The sequence below is a fragment of the Peromyscus eremicus genome, chromosome 1 (genome assembly GCF_949786415.1).
Source record: "Peromyscus eremicus chromosome 1, PerEre_H2_v1, whole genome shotgun sequence".
In the NCBI taxonomy this organism is placed as follows: Eukaryota; Metazoa; Chordata; class Mammalia; order Rodentia; family Cricetidae; genus Peromyscus; species Peromyscus eremicus.
Genome location: NC_081416.1, coordinates 189,806,389 through 189,819,224, shown reverse-complemented (window position 1 = coordinate 189,819,224; position 12,836 = coordinate 189,806,389). Strand labels below are relative to the sequence as shown.

Here is a 12,836-nt window from a genome sequence, read left to right as displayed (position 1 = left end):
TTTTGGTTATTATTATCAGGTTCTTGTTTAATCACAGTCATGCCTATGCCTATAGCTCCTCTGAGTGATATTTCAGAATCAAAGAAGACTTTCACCATGAAGGAGATGTAACAATTGGTGTATTTTTCCCAGTTCATACTTTCTACACTGGCGGTAATGTTCCACATCCTTATCTGCCATACATTTACACTGACCTTCACATACAGTAAGTATTCTGTTTCGGTTTTCATGTTACAAATGACCCAGGTGATATGTGTTTTCAAGCCTCTATGCTTTTTATTTTTATCATGAAAAACCCTTATCCAACCCAAAATTACTTATTTAATTGTATCTTATTCTTCATTTATTTTCTATTCTCAAAGATGGTAATATAAGATTGCTTGTTTGTTTATTGATTTTTGTTTCCAAATACGACAATTGTAATCTTGTGATCTTCCTTGGCCATGTCTTTACAGCCACATGTTTCTCATATAAGGTCTTCAAAGTTTATCTGGCTCTTCAGGACAGTCTAGATTAAAAGTCTACATGTACTCCTGTGAACAGAGGTGATGCCACCAAAAGTTGTTACTATTGAGGGATGTGATGGTAGAGTGACAACTTTGCATCTGTTAGATATCACTGACTTAGGAGGAAGGGTGTTAGATTTAGAAGATGGAAATAGTTCCTTATTGTCAAAACAGCTCTGCCTGTCTTCAAAGTTTTTTAGTTAAATTAATTATTTACTAGTATTTTACTATCAGACATATTTTCTCTTTTACATGTCTTTCCATGCATTTCTAATAAGTTTTTAATCTCATTTTTATGGATGAGGTCATAAGACACAATAACAGGATTGTGGCCACATAGGGTTGTTTCTTCTTAAGTCAGAAATAAAAGTAAATTAAGTGTGTGGTTGGGAAATATTTTTGTTACTACAAAAGATTAATATGTGTGTCTTTCTCCCTTTCAATTCCTCCCTCAAAATCTTCCATTGTACATCTTTCTTATTTTTTTTCATATGAGTTGGGGTACAAGAAATGTATGTATCTCAAAGCTAAAATCATTTTGTAATACCTCTGATTACATCCTTTAATACACTGTGAGAGTGCATTTATGTTTTCAAAGAGAGAATATGTCTGCTGTCTAAGTCTCTTTGTCTCTTTTCATGCATAGAATTTGTACATGCCTAGAAATGATCATCTTATCAAGATTACAAAACTCATAAGCTGTGGGCAGGAATTTAGCTTCACTACCTTGGTTTTTGTGTGGTCTAACTTTCTAAACAGATTTTACTTTATGTGTATTATAACTATTCGTGTCATATGATATATGAACATAAAATTATTTATCAATTTCCAGATTAATGTAAGTTTTCTTTTGGGGCAACATTACTTAGTCAATTGGACTGCACATGATACAGACTTTTCAAGGCATTTTTACCATAGTTTTTGTTTGTGTCCATGCACACTCATGCCTCAGGTCTCACATGCAGGTGAGAGATCATCTGTGGAAGGACAACTTAACCTCCTACCATGTATGTGTTGACATCAAACTTATCCAATACTCAGCGCTAGGTTTTGGCCCTAGGTGAACTATATTTTATCCATATGAGAAATGCTGTCATACATGGTGCCTGTTATCTTTCCAAATTAAAACTGGTGCTGTCTCTAGAAATGTATGAGATGAAGAACATGTCCATCCTATTAATTTTAAATTTTGGTTGACTAGATATGTCAAAGTAGATTACTCCAAATCTCCAATCATTTCTTATGTTAATAATGTGACAAAAATCCATGTATCGTACAAATATTATCTTTTACAATTTGGATGTCAGGATTTTTTCTCTTCTACTATAAATATATGTCCTTTTGTGAGCAGTTTCATGCATCAAAATTGGAAAGCATTTCTTGCAGCTTATTCTAAAATACTTGGCAGTGGGATGCTTGTTTTAATAATTTTATTACTTCACTTATTTTTGAAATTGTAATATAATTGGAGTATTTCTCTTTTTTTTCTTTATGTCCAAACTTTGTCACATAATACTTCTTCCTCCCTTCCAAACTTATGGACTGTTTAAAAATTGTTAATACAGAATCATATATGTATATATATATATATATATATATATATATATATATGTACATATTCCTAAATACAAGCAGATCAGTCTGTATAAATCAACTCCTATGTATATTTTTGAGGATGACCATTTGATATTGGATATCTGATGGCTTTGCCTTTTCCTATAGAAGACTACTTCTCTGACTCTTGACATGTCTTAATTGCCTCTAGTTCTTTGTCTAGAAATAAGACCCTATGATCTTTCTCCCAGCCACTTTGATAAGTCTATTATTGTCTTCTTCATTCATATCATATTTGGGCAGTCACATTCATGAAACTTTCAGGATAAGACATTGATTATAAAATGTCAAAATTTTCAAACAAATATCCTAAATTAGAATGGCCAAGATTTATCAACATTGCTTTTTATTAATAGCAATAAATGCCTTTAATGTCTTTTGGAAGACAAATAGTTAAGAGTAACATTATATACACATAAATATATGTACACTGTATTTTTCAGGAATTGAAAGCAATAAAGAGATATAACAATTAATTTTCTGGAGCATAACTCAGACCGAGAAAGCCAACTTTCATGTTTCTCCCTATCTGTCTCCTTTTTGTGTATTAGAAGTAAAAATGTCTTGATACCTATCTGTATCATGAGTCTGAGCTCTTCCCTCCATTGTTGCATGTGGCCTCATAACTAATCTCCTTCTTTCCATGAAATGAAGCTCTGTGGCCTTTTCTCTTCATGTAGGCAGAGTGATCTTTGAATGCTCTCTACATCCTTATATGAAGGTCTATGTGAACTGCATTAATTTATTAGAAAGCCCTTCTGTGGTGTCCATTTTGTTTTAGCCACTGTACTTTGTTTATCCTCACTTTGTACTTTTCATTAGCATGGAGATCTTATTTTCTAGCTCCTTTTCTTAGGGTGTTTCACAAAGAATGTATAATCTGCCATGGTATTTTACAACACAGCAAGAAACACATATACAGGTAGTTAATCAGATACACACCAACCTACCTTGTGTAAGAATGTTTTTAGAGGTTTCGCAGAAGTGAGTACTGATGGCTGTCATTTTTAGCAGTATGGGAATTCTTTTAATTTTTACCTCAATGTTTCGCTTGCAGAAATATATACATATATGTGTCACTTACAGAAATAAATATAGTCTATCTACCACTGTATTCACATTCAGTAATAATTCGGATTTCGTCTAATAAGATTAAAAAATATTAAATTATTCTATATCATTCTTGTAGCTAATGTGATTGAATAAGTAAATAATAAAATCTTTGAGTTCCACTGGAAATTATACAATACAAGGACAATAATTCCTACAACACATTCTCAGATTTCTAAACTTTTTAATAGGTCTTTCCATCTTCTATAGCTGTCATCCAGTGACAATACTGTACATCATTGGTTATTAAATATATTTCTGAAGAGTCAGAATCTTGTATTTTTATTTCTCACCATTTTTACCAATTTCTTAAGTTTTTCACGTTAGTCAACATTTTTAAAATTATTGTGCATGAAAAATATTAAAATCCAAAATCAATTTTAACTAATACATAAGAGATAGTATTAAACTTTCTTGTAAATAAAGATAGTGAAATATTCAGATCACAACATTTATGTACTTGAGTACATCATAACTTTCCTTGGTTTTGAACACAACTGAGTGCAGATTCAGAAAATCCTAATTTCATTTTTTTCTATCTATTTCCTTCTTTTGGGTTCTGGACAGGTCCTAACTATGTTTCTGTAATATCTTGGGCACCCTTTATCTTTCTCTGAAGCCATTTTCCCTGCAATGTAGCTTCTTCTACATCTCTGTCTATCCTCAATGTTTGCTGAACTCAAGTACTTATGCATGGCTGTCTTTCTTCTGTCTCCCATTGTCCTCTTCAAAGAAACTGTGTTGATGTACTCCAGACCTATCTTGGTGCATTTTTATTTTTCCAAATCTAATAATAAAGCATTCAAGCTGCAACAGCCCCACATTTTATTATCATATATAAACTGAACATAATTTTGATTATATATATATATATATATATATATATATCCAAAGATCCAACATATACTGATCATATTTTGTCTTCAGAGGCTTTGAGCACCTCTGCTGTTTTTTCATGGAAAATATAACAGGGATTTTGAATATAATGTACTCATAAAACTACATATATGTAAGAAATTCTGAAAATATATGCTATATATATGTGTACACACACACACACACACACACACACACACACACACACACATATATATATATATATATATATATATATATATATATATATATATATATATACACATTCAAATCTTTATGGTAGGAAAGAAAACTTGGTTTCCACTATTTTTTCTTGATTTTCACTATTAAGGATTTTGTGCCCATTTCCCTTCCAGTATATGCCTTTCTTTGTTTATTATTTTGGTGTGTCTGGCTACTTTCTTGTCTTTAAATATTTATCATTTAATTGAGAACTTAAATACAGTGTGTTGTGACCACATTCACTCCTCCCTAACAACTTCCACGTGTGCTCCTCCTTGAAAACCATTCTCTTCATTCAACTTTGAAATTTCTTCTGTTTTCCATGAACAGTCCTGTTTATGTTGTTGAATTACTCATAAAACTGGAGACTTCTCTGGACTGTGCTAAACCTACTAAAGTTCAAAGTTTTGATAATAACTGAATATCACAAAGCCTCTCAAATGCAAAATCTCTATGGCTAATGGTGAGATTTCATTCTCTTCTCCTTGGTTGTTTTTTTGTTTTGTTTTCTAGCATGAGTTTTGTAGATACAGTGTCACAATAGTTATGCACTCATATGCATAATTGCTCTGTTCTTTGTGGAAAATAATTTTCTTGTAATTATCTACCACATCTGGAAGATCACAGAGATTTCTGTGGCTGAGTATCGTACCTATCCCCCAACTGAAGCTGAGCAATATCCAGTGCCTTATTATCTCTAAAATGACCAGTTATAGGACTCTGTTAATTTACATCTAATAGAAGAAGATTCTCTGACAAGAGTGGATCAAAGCTCTGATGTTATTTTGACAAATAAATTATTGGGAATCATGTTAATTCAATGTCTATTTACAAGAATAATACTATTATATTCTCTCTCTAGGCCTGTGACCTCACTAGTTACACTTTCATGTTACAAATAACCATGCTAGGAAAGTTTCCTTTCATGGAATGTATCCTAGACCCAAATAGATGATTACTTGAATATTCAAGTAGCACTGCTTTTGTTAATGCATCAGAGGGCATGTCTCCTTAGATCAGTTGTTATGCATCTAGCAAGGTGCATAGCTGGAGGATATCAACTACTTTTCCTTCTGGTTTTACCCATAGCATTTAGTGTTGTGGGGTATTCACCTGGGACAATAGGTCTAACATGGTTTAAGTGAATAGAAAATCTTTCTCAGTCGGCCTGAAAATATACTGTGTGATCATCATCCCAGTGTAGCATGGAGACTTTATCAGGATAAACTTTTAAGTAAAAAAAAATGTTCTGTGGTAACATTCATCATTTAACAAGAACAGTTAGCCAGAAGCAGAACTACAGAATTAAAAAAATAAATAAATAAATAAACAAGTTTACTACATATGGAGACTTTCTGAGAAATATGTGCATTGATGGATTACATCTTTATTTTCATTTTTGTCAGGTAGTGTTGTCTATTTGTTGAGCTTTACAAGCTGAATGGCACTTCCTCCATGAAGTCAGTTGTTCTACGGTCTGGAGGCCTGTTAAGTTCTGGGCCTGTTACATTCACCACTGGTACCAGTGAATGAGTCAAATCATGAGCTTTTTTATTTTATGATGCAGCCCCCTCACTTAATCCAATTCAAATGAGAATTAGATGTTCAGCCAGTGATGATTGCAGTAGTTAGCCAGGGGGACCAATCATTTCCCCAACCACACCAAGTTTTTTTTTCCAATTATTCTTGATCAATTAACAAAGAGACAACAGGTTTCTCCCAAATCCATACATACTTTCCTTTATTTCATGAGAATTCTAGCCTGTCCATTTTCGTAGGACCATTTCTGCAAATGAATCTTTTTTTTTTTAATTTAGAAGGAGGAACTTTTATTGTCTCTAAGTCCTGATCAACCTACCTACATAGTTTGGAAAGCATTAAAAAAGCCATTTAGCCAAACTATCAGCATATGTCCATCAAGTAGTCTCAGAGGCCCATTGATGTGTCTTCTGTATATATGAACTAACCCATTATGCTGAATAGCAGGTGTCAGAATAAGGGAACATGTATAAGTTAAAAGTTTTGGATATTAGACTTTTTGCTCCTTGTAAGTCCCTTAATGTTAATTAAAGATGCCCCAGTTAATGTATGTATTGTCAGTCCATGGGTTGACAGTCCATTTAGTGCATATCCCTATGTAGTATGGGGGCCAGGTGTCTAAGCATAACCAGCAATCCTGCATGATTTTTGGCTGGGAAATATTAACTCTGTCCCTAGGGTTCCTTCCTACGGTATAAAGTATTAGGTTATTCCTATTTCCCAAAGATAAGCATCTTTTAAAATCAACCTTCTTAGAAATCTCCAGTTTCCAGTTTCTGGCAACTGGGGGACCAAGCCACAGGGCATGTATGTAATCATAAACTCTGTATTCCTATATAAAAATATCTTTACATTCTCTAATTCAACTAAATACTTAAAGTAGGCATCAGCAAGTGAAGGTCAAGATGGGATATAGTCTAATGGTCTGTAGTCACACTAGCTAATACTTTCTGTGTGTCTGTCTTCTTCAATTTCCAGTCCATGCCTTAGATAGAGCAATGGGGTTTGGACCTTGAGCCTGTATGTGTACCAATAGTGAAAAATGTAAGACCCAGTAAGAGGTATAGGACCAGGGAGTGGAAGAATCTGGAGCCCAATGGAACTGTAGTATTAATTGGTCTATAGTCTAGATGCAGTTAATTTGAGAGCAACATCTGTTGCTTCCACTTTTTACCTGGATATGGTGTGTCTATAATGTAAGGTCATCTACTCATCTACCTTCACCATTATAAGAATCAAGAGAATCATCTTGTAGGGTCCTTTCCAGATTAGTCCAGTGTCCCTTTCACTACTCACTTGACATCAAGGGTGTACTGGACTTGAACATGGGGAAATTGGTGGTGGACTCAGGGGATGGCTGGGTCTCTCAGAATGAATAACCTGATAACTGGAGGGTCTTTAAATTATTTGAAAAAGGAATGTTTAGAGAGTTTTGTCAACTACTGGTTTTGGAGACTGGGCAAAAAGTGGGGTATTCTTCCAGAGAATCTCATAGGAGGTTTATCATTTCCTATATGGGGTACAGGTAACTGAGGCAAAGTAAAGGAAGGATGCCTATCCATTTTTCTCTGGACTCTAATGAGAGGTTGGTTAGAGTTTCCTTTGATGTCCTGTTTATTCTCTATACCATCCAAGAACTCCAAGGTCTAGATGTACCATGAAGTTTTCACTCTAGGTCCAAAATCATACCTATTAGTAAAGAGGGTTTTGGCTCTGAAAGTTTGGCTATTGTTGGACCTTCTTGCTAGAAAGAAGCCAAATCATGGCACCCCTTCATGCAGGAACTTTTTAGTTACTATTTGAGCAGTTTCAGTCTAGGTAGGAAACTTCTACCCACACACTAAAAAGGTAACTTTAAGAGTAGCGAGTATTTTCATCCTCCCACAGTAGGCCAGATCTTGGTTGTAGTCTGCCACATCTGTATCTGATGGGAACAGCAAAAGTCATAAAGCCAGGACAACTTCTTGACAATGATCCAGAAAATCTGACCTGTATGATGGCCTCCATGCTACCTTCTTTTTTCCTCGCCCTCCTGTTGCATACTAGGAACACTTTTAATATTTGTACAATTTGGGGAAATTAGATGGAAAATTTCTCATGAATCATTTATGCCTTCCCCAGGGAATACTGCTTTGAAGGTTCTCCAGGACAGTCATGAACATAGTATCAAAGCCCCCATGTCTGCTTCTAAGTAGATATCATTATCTGCTCGAAGGTCTTCTTTACACCTTGGAGGTTGTGAAATACATAAAGAAGTCAGAGGTCTTGTTTTAAGGCTATGAGACTTTTTTGAATCATCTGTACCTTATTCAAAAACAAGATAACCAAAACAAAGTAAACTTAGAAGGCCAACAAGATTTATTTGGCTAGAGGAGTTGACCACAGATCAGATTACAAGCCCCATCCCACAATTCACTCAGATAATTACTTGGCATATATGATAACAAAGTTAGAGTAACTGATTTTACTTCTGCCCTGAATAGAAACTTATACTGATAGGCAAAGAATGATGTAGAAAGATGATAGAAGTATGAGATGTCAAGACCTCCCTTTTCTAGAAATATTAACTTATGCAGAGCCACTGTGGTGGTGTTTGACCAAGGAACAACAGAATTGGCATTACAATTTAGACTTACAAACAAATTTTATGAAGATATAAATGTGAGCATTGTGTTATGCCAGAATTTGAATAATAACTGTAGCAGCTTTGGACTGAGGATTATTCCTAGGCATTTTAGTCATTAAGAGTCAATTATAGACTGCTTGGGACATGACAATATGCCCTGGGTGGCTTGGAAATTTTGTTTTTGTCTAGCATCCTTAAAGAAACCAGAGCTACCAGCCTGAGAACAGGCTATTATTTGCCTCTAGATTCTTAAAAATTTGGTTACAGGGTTAATGAGTAAGAATTATAACTCTGTTTATTAATGACATCAAACTACAGGTAAAATGATTAGAAATGATAAATTTGTTCTGTTATAGTTTATTAATGGTGAATAAAGATGATCAAAAGGAAATGAAACACATGTCCAAAAACAAAAATTATATGATCTATGTTTTAGAGCATCATGAATATATCCCTGCTTAGTAAATTCTGTATAAAAAAGAAGCACTCTGGCTGCTATTCAGTAAACCCACAAGATTCTCCCAACCACCATAGCCTGGATCACACCATTCCCTCGCCAAATCCTCACATCCTGTGCTGCGACCTGTCCCACCAGGGATTGCTCCCATTAGAGTAGGACAAGCCATGTGGAGATATGCTTCCTCTCTGTTCATCTTTCCTAAAAGAAAACTAAGAAGTATCCCCTGTCTGCTTCCTCCCCTTGCTGTTCTTGCATCCACCCATCTTTAGACCCTTCCCTCATCTGGAGCTGGATTCTGGCAGAAGTCCATTTTTACAAAGTTTGCCAGGGTGTTGGTTTCTCATTTAGACCCTTTTTCTGGATAAGGACTCGCTGTTTCTGATTTACTTGCTCACAAACCTGGTATATTACTGAGAGACCCCATGCTATTGTGTCCAGTATAGGTATAACATACCTTGGTCTGAACTACTCAGAAAGTTTTGTGGTCCCCAGATGAATAACATGGTGAAGGGTAGTTATCAGAGTCCAGGCAGTTATTTCTGAGAGAATGATCTTTTATTATTGTATCCTTCATTAACATATAGCTTTGAACTGTCCATTTTTTCTTTATCATGCAGTCTCATATAGCACTGGGTTGTGGTTTGTGTTATCAGAACATCAATAGGCCCAACTGGTCTTAGGGTCATCTGTCAGACAGTGAGTTCAACTGCCTGACCATGCAGCACAACAATTTCTAAGGGAAATCACATAGGGGGCTAAGATTATTTTATGTCCTTTCTCCCAGCATAGAGAAGTCATCTTTCTCTATAGATCATACAGTTGACATACCCACTGGTAAAAGCATACCAACTGATGGTCCATGTATATGGTAGTGGACTTTCCTTTTCCCCATATGAGTTCCTAGATGAGAACAATCAGTTCTTCTACCTGGGTTTAGGTACCTGGTTGGGGCACAAACCATTTCATTTAAAGTAACTACTCTATCTCCCATTTATCGCATTTCATCTTCCATCTGGTGACAATATTCTTTGAGAACTTTCATGTTATCATCAGTAAAGAGGATAGCTGGATTGATGTCAAACTGGACTCAAGGTGGGGCTAGGAATAGGATCTTGTACTGGGTCACACAATTTTCAAACAATTGGTGTTCTTTTATTCCTTAGAGGAAGCCCTCATCTATGCTTGATGCCAGGAGTATCAGATTCTGACACACTGAAATCATTTGCTTTCTTTTAATAAGCTAGCAGTAGTCTCCATAAATCTTTGAGTAAAGTACCATCCTGTGGCTATAGGGTCAAATCATTTAGACAGATGTGACACAGGGAATTTCCATGGCCCCATCATTTGGGTAAAACCCCCATTGTCTTTTGTGTCATGGACTGACAGATGGAAAGGTTTTGAAGTATCTGGAACTTCTAGGGCTGCAGTGAAATTCAGAGCTATTTTTCAAGCTTTGAGTGCCTTTTGTTTAGTCTCAGTAACAGTTAGACACTTAGTTCTCCTGCTTTGTGCTTGTGTATAGAGGCATTGTTGTTTCCCAAATTCTGGTATCTAGAGGCTGCGTCTAGGAGTTCTAGAACCTTTCCCTTAGTCTTTGGAGTTGAAATCGGAAGGATGGCAGCAAACCTACTGAGAAAGTCTCCTTTTTCTTCCTTCTGCTTAAAGCTAAGAAAAGAAGCATTCTACAAATTTGGCCCTTTTCAGCTGACATTCTGTAGCCCAAAGGCTGTAAATCTTATAACAATCCCTCAACGTCCCTTTTATAAATTATTTTCCCAGGAAACCTCTGATGAAATGGCAGGAGTTCAGCATTTAATGTCTCCTCAAACAGGATGTGAGAGTATTTAAAATCCTTTGTATATTCTGATCTAGGTAAGTTTCCCACTGTAGATCTCCCTCTTGGTCTGTCCATTTAAAAGGATAGATGTGTTGACTCAGCTCTGCCATTGTGAGGCTGAGGAATACATCATTCAGGACCAGAAGAGTGTACAACATTACCTCTGGAGGAATCATACTCAAGAGAATCTGAGGTCCCAGGTTTCTTTACTGGCAGGAAAGGAGTATTCCAGGGTGACTGACAGGATTCCAGTGTGCCTGGCTCTTGTCACCATTCAATATGGGCTTCAATTTTCCCTGCTGCTTCCAAGGTCGTTGTTTCACTCCTACCTTAACTCTTTCAGCATGTACTTAACCATGCTAACCTTCCTATTCACCCAAGTTTGAAATTCCTTCTTTTTTTCCCAAAGAGGCATGTTTATGTTGTTGAATTATTCATAAAACTGGAGCTTTCTCTAGACTGTGGTAAAGCTACTGGAAGTCAAAGCTTTGATAATAACTGACTATAACAAAAACTATCAAATTAAAACTATCCATGTCTCATAGTGAGATTTCACACTTAACTCTCTTCTCCATGCTTTTTTTTTCTAACATGAGTTTTCCCAGATGTGGTGTCACAATAGCTATGCACTAAATATGCACAATTGCTCTGTTCTTTCAGGAAAATAATTTTCTTGTAATTATCTATAACCTTTGTACAATCACAGAGTTTTCTGTGGCTGAGTGTAATATGTATGCCCCATCTGCAGCTGAGCATTATACAGTACCTCATTGTCTCCAAAATGAGCACTTGAAGATCTCTGCTAATTTACATCTGCCAAGAAAAGTTTCTCTGACAAGGGTGAATCAATGCTCTGATCTATGGTTTGACAAATAAATTATTAGGAACCATCTTAATCCTAAATCCGTTTAGAAGAATAATACTATTATATTCTCTCTTTGGGCCTAGGACCTCACTAGTCACACTTTCATATTCCAAATAAACATGCTAGGAATGAGTTTCTTTTCATGGAATGGGCCCTAGATCCAAAGAGAAAATTACTTCAATAATCATGTACTATTTCTTTTACTATAGCGTCAAAGGGCATGTCTCCTTAGGTCAGTTGTTTTTGCATCTTGCAGGAATCATAACCAGATGATATTGACTATTTTTTCTTCTTCTGGTATTCATCAGAGAAGACTACTCAAACTACTCATATCCAGCCTGAAACTATACTGGGTGATCTGGATGACAGTGTCGCATGGAGATTTTATCAGGATGAGCTTTTAAGTACAAAAAAATGTGTTTTGTGTTAACATACATCAGAAAACAAGAATGGGTAGCCAAAAGTGGAAATAGAGAAGCCAAAATCAAGTTTACTACACTTAGAAACTAACAGCCTTTTTGTTAGTCTGTAGTCACACTAGCTAATACCTTCTGAGTATTAGTCTTCCTAAGTTTCAAGTCCAGACCTGATAATGTAAGGAAGAGGTATAGGGGCAGGGATTGGAGGAGGCTGCGTCCAATGGAACTTTAGTAGCAATGGGTGTAAAGTCCAGAGACAGTCCATTTAAGAGATGCATCTGTGGCTTCCACTTTTTATCTGCATGTGGTGCAACTATGGTGTAAGACCTACCTGAACCACCATAGGAGTTGAGAGAAACATATTGTAGGGTCCTTTCCATGTTAGTTCCAGTGTTCCTTTGGCTACTCACTTGACACAAAGGGTATCACTGGACTTAAACATGAGGAAATTGCTGGCTGACTCAGGGGTTTTATGGGTTTCTCAGATAGTTCATTGAATAGCATGTACAGAGAACTGGAGGGTCTTTATTTGAAAAAGGCATGGTTAGGGAGTTTTTCAACAGCTGGTCTCTGAGGCTGGGAAGTAGATGGGGAATTTTTCCAAATATAATCTAATAGGGAGTTGATCTCTCACTATATGGGGTTCAGGGAACTGAGGCAAAGTAAAAGAAGGAGGCCCATCCATTTTTCTCTGGACTCTAATGAGAGCTTTGCTGGAGTTTCCATTGATCTCCTGTTCATTCGTTCTATCAGCCAAGAACT

At 36.0% G+C, this 12,836-nt stretch overlaps 1 pseudogene; it reads left to right on the top strand.

Annotated features, from left to right (window-relative positions):
- The window catches only part of LOC131903731 (vomeronasal type-2 receptor 116-like), a 39,215-nt pseudogene that overhangs the window by 4,491 nt on the left and 21,888 nt on the right, over window positions 1-12,836 (top strand).